Source organism: Triticum dicoccoides, chromosome 2B, assembly GCF_002162155.2.
Source record: "Triticum dicoccoides isolate Atlit2015 ecotype Zavitan chromosome 2B, WEW_v2.0, whole genome shotgun sequence".
NCBI lineage: Eukaryota > Viridiplantae > Streptophyta > Magnoliopsida > Poales > Poaceae > Triticum > Triticum dicoccoides.
Window position 1 is genome coordinate 42053743 of NC_041383.1, and position 11775 is coordinate 42065517.

General features: G+C 41.1%; 1 pseudogene; it reads right to left on the reverse strand.

The window, feature by feature from the left end:
- Window positions 1–2562: 2562 nt before the first annotated feature.
- Window positions 2563–10832, reverse strand: LOC119360380 (annotated as a pseudogene).
- Between the last annotated feature and the right edge of the window lie 943 nt (window positions 10833–11775).

Sequence of the window (11775 nt, forward strand, 5' to 3'; positions counted from 1 at the left end):
CGGAAGCTTCAGCCGCCATTGTGAACCGAGCTTCTGAAGCTTCAGCCGCCGTTCATGAATCGTGAATGAAGCCATTCCTCTCCTTGGCCAGTTTGCTGCCACCGCGATTTGAGCCTGTCTCCGCACGAAATCGGAGGCATGCGCTTTGTTACTCAAATAGAGGAGACAAAAATTCCATTCAGAATCAGAAGTGACCTCCTGATGTGGCGCCGTGGCCACCCGCTGCGAGAGATGATGCTGAGAGCAGGCACTGGCGACGCGCAGCTCGTGTTGAGGTCCAGCCAGAGCAGCGGCTACCGTCCTCCCCGTTCCGTGTCCGCAAACATCTGGATCAAACTGTTCGGACACACTTTGCCATCCAACTTGGTACCCTACCGGTCGGTGGACGAATCTAGTTGTCCGAAATCTGGCAAACCAGACGCAAACCAAGGAAAGTTTGCGGTCGTTCGAACCGCCGCCACGTACACGTCTGACACCTTGTTCCTACCCAAAATATCTCCCGCGCTCGCGGCCTCTCTCGCATGGCCGCACCTCTCCTCTCCGCACCGCATTCATGCCGGGCAGAACGGACTCAACTGGTCATTGGAGCCGGTATTGGAGCGGCGCCGGCCGACAGCGCCGCCGGCGCCGCATCCCACTCTTCACGCCTGTTCAATGCCGAAGAGAAGTGACTGGACGGAGCGAGACAAGTATCTACCACATTCGCATGCCGACATTAAACAGGCGCGGCGACCGAAAAATCCACTCCAGCGTCCGCATTAAAACAACCTGACACTTGGCCTGCTCGGTTATGTGCTTTATATATGGCCACGCCCGACACGATCCACACCGAACACATTCAGGTAAGGTCACATAGTTCTCCTCCCCTGTCACTGCCGGAGTAGTCAAGGAAGTGGGGGAACTCCCGTAACATCGGAGTCTGAGATGCCCGCTCCCTCTAGCTATGGTTGAAGGGTTGGGGCGTGCCACACACAGACACACATGGGCACGTGTGCGCGCACTAGTCCTGGCCATGGACCGCCCGGCCAGAAAAAGCTCGGACCGGGCATGGGCATGAGCCCAAAAACTAGGTCAGGCCGGGCATGGGCCCGCTATTTCTGCCATTTACTGAATAGGCCCGGCCCGAGGCTTGAGGCCCGGTGTTTTTTTTGCTGTGACAGGCCGGGCTTGGGCCTGAAAAGTAGGCCTGATGGTCGGGCCGGGTCGGGCTCGGGCCTGAGCTTTCTACCTCGGGCTTGGTCAGGCCTGGCCCGGCCCGAAGGATGGCCAGGTCTAGCGCGCGCGCACACCTCTATGGCCGAACTTGTACGTCATCTAACCTAACACACAAACACAAATTTAATTAACTTAATTTCCTCAATCTCAATCTGCATTTGTGTGGCAAATAATGATGATACTAGGGAACTCGAAAAGGTAGGAGGATCACATAATCTAACTTCCTTGTTGCCAATTCTTTTGATAGCTTTTTAAGCTTATTCTAGAAGCCCAATCAAACAATTTTTGGAGAAGCCAAACTTTGACTAGTAGGCTTCTTAAAAAATGGATGAGCTTCTAGAATAAGTTGGATAGGTTTCTAGTATAAGCTGAGTAGGTGGCTGGAGCTTATTGTAGAAGCCATCAAAAGAACTGGTATGAATAGGCCTCACCCTCCGTGGACGAACCTTGCAGAGGAAACCTTGGGTTTGGGTTTTAGGGGGCATGCGATTCTCACCAGTGTTTTTGTTACTCAAGCCAAGATTCTCGCTTACACTTCCTCGACCCCGCTTTCGTGATTGCTTCCCTCTAAGGCGGAACGCTCCCCTACCCATTTGAAATCGTACAACTTGGATACATTGCATAGAGTTCCATTACGATTAATGGGCTTCGGGATTTCTTGTGGGCATAGACATCGCAAGTCATTCAGTCTGATGGTTTTTAATTATCTGCATATGGTTCTAGGGTGGTTCATTATCTTAAATTAATTTCCTAATCTAATCGGATACAACAAAAAAGCATATGTTGTTCCCTTGGAGAAGGTCCGAAAACATAGGTTAAGATGTGGGACTTTGCAAAATTATATCGAAGAGGTCAAACATATGACATTAAACGTTTATAACATTATGAATTTGAGAGTTTTTCATGTAAAAAATTACATCAAGATTCATAAGTTTTAAACTTTGTGCAACAAACCCAGCATAAAAACTACCTTTTTTGCGGGATGCATAAAAACTATCGTAATATTAATTAACCACAAGGACCTTGAAGTTTATATTTATGATGATACAAAACAAATTGTTGCAGATCATTCACTTAATTTTTCATGTCAATAGAGTTGTTGGTTCAGAATGGAGACGGTTGAACCAATTGCAAGAACTTTGAACCTTTTAGTCCACATAGAGGAGACACTACAAGTGACTGACATCACTGGATCTATAAGTGATCATATGAGATGCCACTTATAATCAAACTTAAACCAAACCAACAACTTGTGAGAGGCTCGCTGTTTATCAAAGCACCCTATATTTCATAAAATTATCACTATCATGTTTTTCTCTCTCTCAAGAGCATGGCAAATTGAAGTGCTTAGGCCTTGGGAAGGCCATTCTCTGTTGCTATCACACTGGAACAGTCATCGCGTGAAGGCCATGGAGCACCAGCCATTACCGCTTCGATTTGCCAGGTCTCTCGGGGGCAGTTTGTCAGGTTCTTGCATCCTTGCACCGTCACATACTGCAATCATACACTGCATTATTAGTGTGGAAATGAAGAACAACAGGTAAAGGTAAATGCAATGTGGATGCTACAGAAATTAATGTTGAGCTTGGCTCATGTAACTTTTGATAAAGAGAACATCTGCATTAGAATTGGGTGTTTGCGGTACAATTCATATACGTGGAAATCGATAATGTGGAATCTATACTAACTTTACTTCTAGAAAATCCTTCTATTTCACTACGAGCATAAAATAGATGTGATGTTGAGTTTAGCTCCTGTAACTTTTACTCGAGAAAGAGAACTAGCAGTTAACATATCTGCATTAGAATAGGGGTTGTTTGCAATACAGTTTGATTTACTTGGAAACCAACAATCAAGATGACCAACTACACCATGCCTCTACAACGACACAATATCAAGACCAAAGTTGAGACATCGTGGATGCACACAGCCAAAAGTATTAAAAATAATAAGAAGGAAAAACAAAGAGAGCTGATATGCAGGTAATGACTTGAAACAGATTTTTTTTTTTGACATCAACGAATTGAAACAGATATAATTTAATGTATTTGCATTATTTTCTACGTGCTACAAGTTAGCCATTACAAATAGGAGTGCACCAACAGTAAAATATAAAGCGTTACTGTGCAATGCATTTCTTAAGTTGTATTGTTATGTATCAGAAAAGAGCAACCAAGACATACCAGATTACTTTCAATGCGAACACTGCCAAAGCTTTTGTACATTTCTATCTTTTCCTAGTTCAAGAACTTTGAGGAAATTGGGTCATCCTTGGCATGCCTCAGCAAAGCACCAATGAAATAACAGCCTGGCTCGACCGTAATAACCTGCAATACAGACCACAGGAGCTCAAATGTTTTATTATAACTATAGATTAGATTCCCACCCACCCTTCTGAACACGGGGGCACAAAATATGTCCTTCTATTGTTTCATTACATAATTATGTTTTCCTTCATTTTGTTCGCTCCAGTTTTTACTGACATAAATATACAAAAAAAAATAGGAGGATAGGTACATTACAACATTTGAGATTAGGTTAGGAAACTTCTATTAAGTTAAAGACCATCAAAGTAGAGAGTGTCTCGTGCACATGCAAGTGTGGGTCCATTAAGTTTAGAGAAAAGTCTACTTTTCGTCCCTCAATTCTTTGGTCTGCTCATTTCTGGTTCCTCAACTCTAAAACCGGACAGGTTGCACCACAAACTCTCGAAATCATCCATTTTTCGTCCCTGCGAAGTTTCACTACCGAGTCAACCCGGTTTTGACCATGACGTGAACAATGCTCCGATGAATAGTAAATTAAAAAAATCTAATCAAATAAAAAAAATATGAAATTTTATGACATCGAAGATACTCAAGTGCGCTAGGTGTGTGCCAATTTTCGTCATGTTTGGACGTTCGAGGAGCTTGCGGCAAAAAAAAACAAAAGTTGGCACGCACCTTGCGCATTTGAGTATATTCTATGTCATAAAATTTCATATTTTATTGTTTTTTTGCTATTTTTTTCGAATTTACTGTTCATCTGAGCGCTGTTCACATCTTGGTCAAAACCGGGTTGACTCGGCAGCGAAACCCCACAAGAACGAAAAATGGCTGGTTTCGAGAGTTCGTGGTGCAATCTGTCCGGTTTTAGAGTTGAGGGACCAAAAGTGAGCCGACCAAAGAATTGAGGGACGAAAAGTGGACTTTTCTCTTAAGTTTATTATATGACAAGTAGAAAGACGGCAAGCCGAATGGATCTCTGGGCCTTTATGCCCAATGCTTTCACAAAAGTAGTTCGCCTATGAATAATTGACAAGAACACAAAAGGGAATAACTTTCAGAAGTGTGAATTGCATAGACAGCAGAACACACAAACTGAGAAAAACCAATTTAACTATACATGATTATGTACAATTAAATTATATCCATGAGATTATGTATAAGTGAGACAAATAATTAAAATGTTTGAATACCGAAATGGGGAACAAGAAATTTCATTAGCCTGTGCAAAAGAGAATATATTAACACAACAGCTTGTGAATTTGTGGAGTTATTACTATAAATTCACAAGCTGAAATATGTGAAGCTTGATCCTAGTAACTTCTCAAACAAGTGCGCATAAAATAGAAAGAGCGTTGTGTGATACTAAATGTTAATAAATTAATCATAAAGGTAATTACTTACCATGCCTTCTTTAAGTTCTCTTATTGTCCGCAAGGATCTCAATCCTGGCTCCTTTGGCCTCTCTAAGCCCTATGGTCGAGAAACAAGCATTAGTCTAAGTTGAATGGAGGTAAGTATGGCATGATTAAAATGAAAGCATGGATATTGATATAGTCAAAATCTAACCTCGGGGTAGCCTCCGGGATCGTGGGTGTCAATTCCAAGTAAGTGCCCAAGACCATGAGGCATGAAAACAGCGCCCAACCTTTGATTCATCATGTCACCAATATCACTGAAAAAAATGGTTATGGACAACTGATAAGTTAGCATCAAGCTTTACATATTATCATATTGAAATTCAATAAGCAGAAATAATTATCTCTCACACGCACCCATGGATAATATTTTCTTTCTTTAGAGATTCAAGTATTCTCTGCTCTGCCAGCCTGCAAAAATGTTCATATGACGCTTAAACAATTGAAGACAATATGATTTTTTTGGGGAAGGTCTTATTGAAGACAGTATGATAGACAAACAGAGGGAGAAACAATGTGAGTTGGTTAAACTTAAACAGATTGACACATTAAGCGAAAAGATCTGAAAATTTGCTTCCAAGTATTTATCAGGAACCCAATTTGACAACACGGATACAACTGTGAATAATCTTTAGATCCAGCACACTTATGATTGTATGCTAATTGTATTCTGTTAAAGCACAATTATTTCTCAGAAACCCAATTTGACAACACTAAAAAAAACATTAAAAGTTGCATGGTCTATAAGTGACGACAAAGAATTCTTACTTGTGCATATCGATCCATTTTACTCCAGGCTGCATATGTGATATCACATCATTATGAGTCCTAAGGACAGCCTGTGAAATACAGTCAGTCTTGCATCAATAAAAAAATAAAAATAAAAGCAAAGTGGGTAGTTTTACCACCAGGGTACTTACATTGTATACAATCGTCTGGTTTCTTTTTAATTTTCCATTTATCTAAAAACACATAAACTCATTCAGATAACATTACAAGACAAACACTCTATTAAAATGTGATAAACGGAAGATTGCGACAGTTTATATCGAGGTTAATGAGTTCCATGCAAGAATTACATTAGCTATGATTTGATGTCAGTAAAAAATTGCTTAATAAAAATAATCCTAACATATCATTGGACTGAAGTGAAAAGGAAAGGACCTGAAGGTATAAATAACACTTTTAACAATAAATAACAAAATTTGATATTGTTTTTGTAAAAAAGTACTTCAAAATAGAAGTATGAATATTCCAAATGACTTACAGGGTATGAACATGTGATGTCAGAACCATAGAAATTGTATTCAGCTCCCATGTCCATTAGAGCCATGTCTCCATCATTCAACGTCTGAAGATATACTAGATATAAGTATGTCCAGAGAGAAAAGGCAAAACCGCGTACTCCTCCCCTAAAGAAGCCATGAACACACAACAATACTTCAAGACCCTCCATAGCTATTCCTTCATTCGATTTCTATCCTCTGCTTCGTATGTTTGGTATTATTGCTTTCCCTTACTTGATTAATTGGTCCAACATAACATTAAAGTTGGCTAAATTATGGTCCCTAGCCCCTCCAACTGTACAAGTTTCGTACAAAATTGAAACTCTCACTGTGAACATTATCACCCAATGCTGACACGCACATGCTTCAATTAGAGATTATTTTTTGCTGACACGCTAATCAATGGTAGCAGACATCATACGACATTCAGTTCATGAATGCCATAGGCTATTTCATTAATTCAATGATATACTAACTAACCTATGATCCTTTCATCACAGTTTTCATTTTTCCAATGTGCATGAATTCTGAACACATACAACAACGAGAGCAAAAACTATTGATCAAACTTACAAATTTCAAGATCTCATGGTACTCAACAACTATACAGTTGACAAATACTTTCTTAAGGAAAAAGCAGTTAACAAAGAAAAAGATACATGAACTCTACTGCCTGAAACTAAAATAAAGCATGCCCTTTTCCAAATAGCTAGTATGCATTGAAAACTAATCGTTCCTAAGATATTTGAGCTCGTGCTATCGACAAGATAATCTGAATTTTGTCGCTGGTGCGATTTACAAGCTCGAGCAAGTAAAACTAACACCAACAAGTAAGCTGCAGGCCATAAGCATCATAAAAAGCGTACCTGGTCATTTGGAGCTCCCGCATGTCCATAATGAAGAGTAGAACTGCAAGATAAGCAATAGAGTTATATAGCACACAAGATAGTCCAACTTGAAACAAACTCATATACGATAGGCATGGGGCTATTATTTTTTAACTACCTAAGAAAACAATCCTACATAACTTTCCATAGCTACTGATCTATTCACAGAAGTCAACAAATAGGCAGTGTTATGCATATAAATAAGTGAACTTGAAAAGAGAGACCTACTGAAATTACATAAAGTGAGTAGTTCATTCAGACGCTAAGAAACTCTATACTAAGATGTTTATCTCCATTCTTTATCTCATACTACCAGAAGTTCATGGAGTTAAGAATTTGAAGATTTTTTTTCTCTAAGCTTCATCTAGAAACAATGCATAAAACTACATATACTGTTGGCACTGGGAAGGTGATTTGGTATTACGATATCCGTTTGTTACCTCAAGTGACAACTTTTACATATATGTTACACAAAAATGATTACTAAAACAATTAGTAACAATTCCACCATATTTGCAACTACTCATTACTTGCTTCACATATTAGACATAATATTTAAACTCGCCTGTTGTGTCCAGTAGCACATATACATGTGTAGGAGCAATGTCGACAGCCTTCGTGCATAGATGCACGATGAATAAAGATGCTTTCTAACTGAGATTCCTTCAGTTACTTGCACGACCGACGGACAGCAAAAGGCTCCAACCAAACCACTATACAAAGGCCTGAAACACTAGCATTAAGATTCAGGGAGTTTGATTTGGGATCCCTGACCAGCACGATGGTGACGCACTGACGCTCCTCTCTCTACTTATATAGTACTCCCTCCGCCCGGAAATACTTGTCATCAAAATGAATAAAAGTGAATGTATCTAGATGTATTTTAGTTCTAGATACATTCCTTTTTATTCATTTTGATGACAAGTATTTTCGGACAGAGGGAGTAGAAAATGAACGTCAAACCTCTGTAAATTTCTGCACTGAGTTCAAGTTTACCACTGTATCGGTGCTCATCAATCTGAATCGGGCTTAGACGGCATAAATTGCGCACACTTCTGGTCCTAACAACCCACAAGTAGACCGCACACTCAAATGATGCTTTATTGGAAGCAACATGTAAACAATATTGGGAACAATTGGTTGTATCGGACGATACTTGCGACCTAAAAAACCCCATTGGAATGTTGAAAATAGTTCAGGTTTTCATGTCCAGTATCATCTGCATAAACAAGATGGTAATTTTACATACTGTAGGTGCGGTAACTTATGCAGCCTAGGCCGGATAATTTTTTGGACCTTGGAACAAAATTCTTGAAATATACCCGGTAACTTTTATGTGTATAGCATGCTAATTTATGCACCATAGACCTAATAGCTTATTTGCAACACCATGTTAATTTCTACCGAGGAATTTTATTCGAAGAAAAATACCTCGGTAATTTTTGTGTAAATAGTATGATAATTTATGCATTGCATCTATGATAACTTATATATGAACACCGCGGTAACATTGATCCTTGGGGGAAAATAATATTGAAAACATACCCCTGATAATTTTTTTGTAAAGATCATGATAATTTATGCACCGCATACCCAATGACATACGTATAAACAATGTGGTAACTTTGAACCCGATGCCAAAAAATTGTTGCAAAAACATATCCTGAGTAGTTTCTGAGTAAATAGTATGGTACTATACACGCCATAAACTCAATAACTTAGGTACAAATACCATGGTAGTCTTTTTTCTGCGGTAAAAAAGTTGTTAAAAATATACCCCCTCTAACTTATGTGTAAATACCTTGGTAACATACACTCCACATATCTGATAACTTACTCAAAAACACCATGATAAATTTTCACCCTTGAGGAAAAAAATGTTGAAAACATTCATGGTAACTTTTCTGTGCAAATAGCATGATAATATACACAACGATGACGTGATAATTTCATTAGCCTGCGCATGGTAGCTTTTGACTCTCAAAAAAAAGTCATTGGAATATACCAACATGAGATTGAGTTTTGGAGGTCTTAATCGCGATGGACTTTTTTATGCGAAATTAGATTTTTGAATTGGGCCGACAGTTTGAATTACAAAACATTTTTAATTTTCAAATATAACCCCGGTAACTTATATGAAAATAACACGATGATATACGAATGGCATACCGGATAAATTACGTAGAAACACCATGATAACTTTGACCAAGGAGGGAAACAAGTTAAAAAACATGCCCCTCATAACTTATGTGAAATAGCACGGTAATATACAAACCGCATATCCAATAACTTACGTGCAAACAATGCGGTAATCTTTTTACCAAGGGGGGAGTTGTTGAAAATTATAACCCCGGTAACTTATATCGACATAGCACGATAACTTGCATACCACCGGCGTGGTAACATATGTAGTAGAGGCATGATAACTTCTGACCCGAAAAAATTCATCCAAACATACCAATATGGGATCTAGTTTTGAAGATCTCGTCGTGATGAATCTTTTATGCGAAAATGGTTTCATCAGACTGACGGTTTGAGTTACAAAACATTTTGAATTTTCGAAATAAAGAGATTCTATGATGACATCAACTTATTTGCCCTCTAGTGCATACATAAATGTACACGTGAAGAAGCATGTGAGAACCATGTTTATGTTCCGGTAACTTATGTGAAAATACCACGATAACTTACATACCACAGGCGTGGTAACTTATACAGCCCAAGCGTGATAACTTTTGACTCGAGAAAAAGTTGTCGAAACATAGCAACATGGAATCTAGTTTCGAAGATCTTATCGAGACGAATCTTTTATGTGATAACAGTTTTACATCATACCGACGGTTTGGACTGCAAAACATTTTAAATTTCGGAATAAGGAGAATTTAGCATGACATCAATTTTTTGTCCTCTAGTGCATGTATGCAATTAGAGAAAGAAAATACACGATGAAAAAAGAGAGTGAGTCATGCTAATGCATGCATGCATGTAATTAGAAGGAAAGAAAGAGGTGTGCGACAGTTTTGCTATCTACCACACATGTGCCAAACAGTGCGGTCCTATCTATATACGTCAGTATGTGATAGTTCATTTGAAAATTCTAAAAAGACAAATATTAGAAACGGAGGGAGTACATGTCTACGATCTCCACCGCGGATCAATTGGCGGAAGGGAAGCCAGCGGCTGCTATTTACGTACGTGTCCTCCACGGAAAGTATCGGACGTACGAGCCGGCCGGGGCCTGTGCCAACATACAGTAGATGAGAAGAAGGGCACAAGTCAAATCAAAATGCCTTTTCCTTTTGCATTGCATGGACGACTTGCAAGTTTTTGATGACTGTTCATCATGCATACACATACGCTCGTCCCTGCAAACGCGCACATGTAAGTTATGCTCATCGATCAAGAGTCAGAAGTGTCATTTTACACAAGACATCGTTTTTGCTGACGTCACGTACTCCAAGGAGATCATGTCCAAAAGAAAGGTACTTGGCCAAGATGGTGAGGAGGATGGCTCTCACAACGGCTCCTCGCGACGCAAGGCAGGACATGTTGGTGAACCAAGATCTCCGCCGCGTGGGGGGCCAGGGAGGCCCTCTGTCACCGGTGTGTGCAACGGGACGAAAGGGCGCCAACGATGTTGCTTGGTCATTTTCTTGGCGGAGCCTTGCAGGTGTGTGCAACGAGATGAAGGGGCGCCCTGGGTCTTGCCTCCTAATCCGGCTGAGGCATACGGGAAACATCCTCCACAGGTGGTTTCGACATTGGCGCCACGGGTGCTAGGGGTGAAGTGTGCTCTCAAATGGGCTTGCCAGGGCTGGCTCAGGTGGTGGTGGGCTCCCCGGGCCTGGTCCCTCCTAGCATGGATGTACGCCACATCCCCATTGTTCAATCCGATGGTGTTCCTGCCCCGCGCCGCGAACCGGCAATTAGGGTGGACTTGGACATGGTTTCAGTTGGTCAACCTATCGTGTTCCAGCCAGCCGTGTTGGTGCCAACCTCATCTCGGTCGCTAGTATTGGTTTGACCAAGACCTCTGGGGAGCCTGGTGCGACGCCTGGAGTTACAACTGAGCCACTAGTTCATTCTGCGTGCTAGTCTAGGAACATGTCGCTACCGCTTCCAGAAATTCCTGGGTGGGTTGCTGGCAACAATGCTAGACCTATGGACATATCTTACGGAAACTAACTTACGCACTAACTTGGCAACGTTTAACTGGAAACCAGGGGCAGCAGGGCCCACACCATGGAAATCAGGGGGAGAGTGATTGGCTGGTGGGAGCAGTCCGTCAGTTTCATCTGTACGTGATCCGTAATGTAGCATATTTGGGTTTTGTTGGTCGACTTCCATCAGCACCATCCTCCCAGCCTTCTATAAAATGGCTCCGGATTCGCCATGGAACCCTAGACCCTTCATTTGGCTTCCCTGCTTCCAGATCTGAGATCCAGCATCTTGGCCACCTCGCCCGCAATCTTTCCTCTTTTGCGGAGGTGGTGGCCATGGGTAATAGGGGAGACGATCGCTCCAACAAGCGTCTCTTTGATGATTTCTCCTCCGCGGAAGATCTGTAGATCGAGACGAAGCTACGCAATACGCTTCAACGTGGTGCCGCTAGACGCAGGAACGTGTTGCCACGGTCCAGGGGGATGGGTGTAGCCTACAAAGCGGATTAACAGGAGGCATGCTGTTCTCTGTATCAAAACATGAA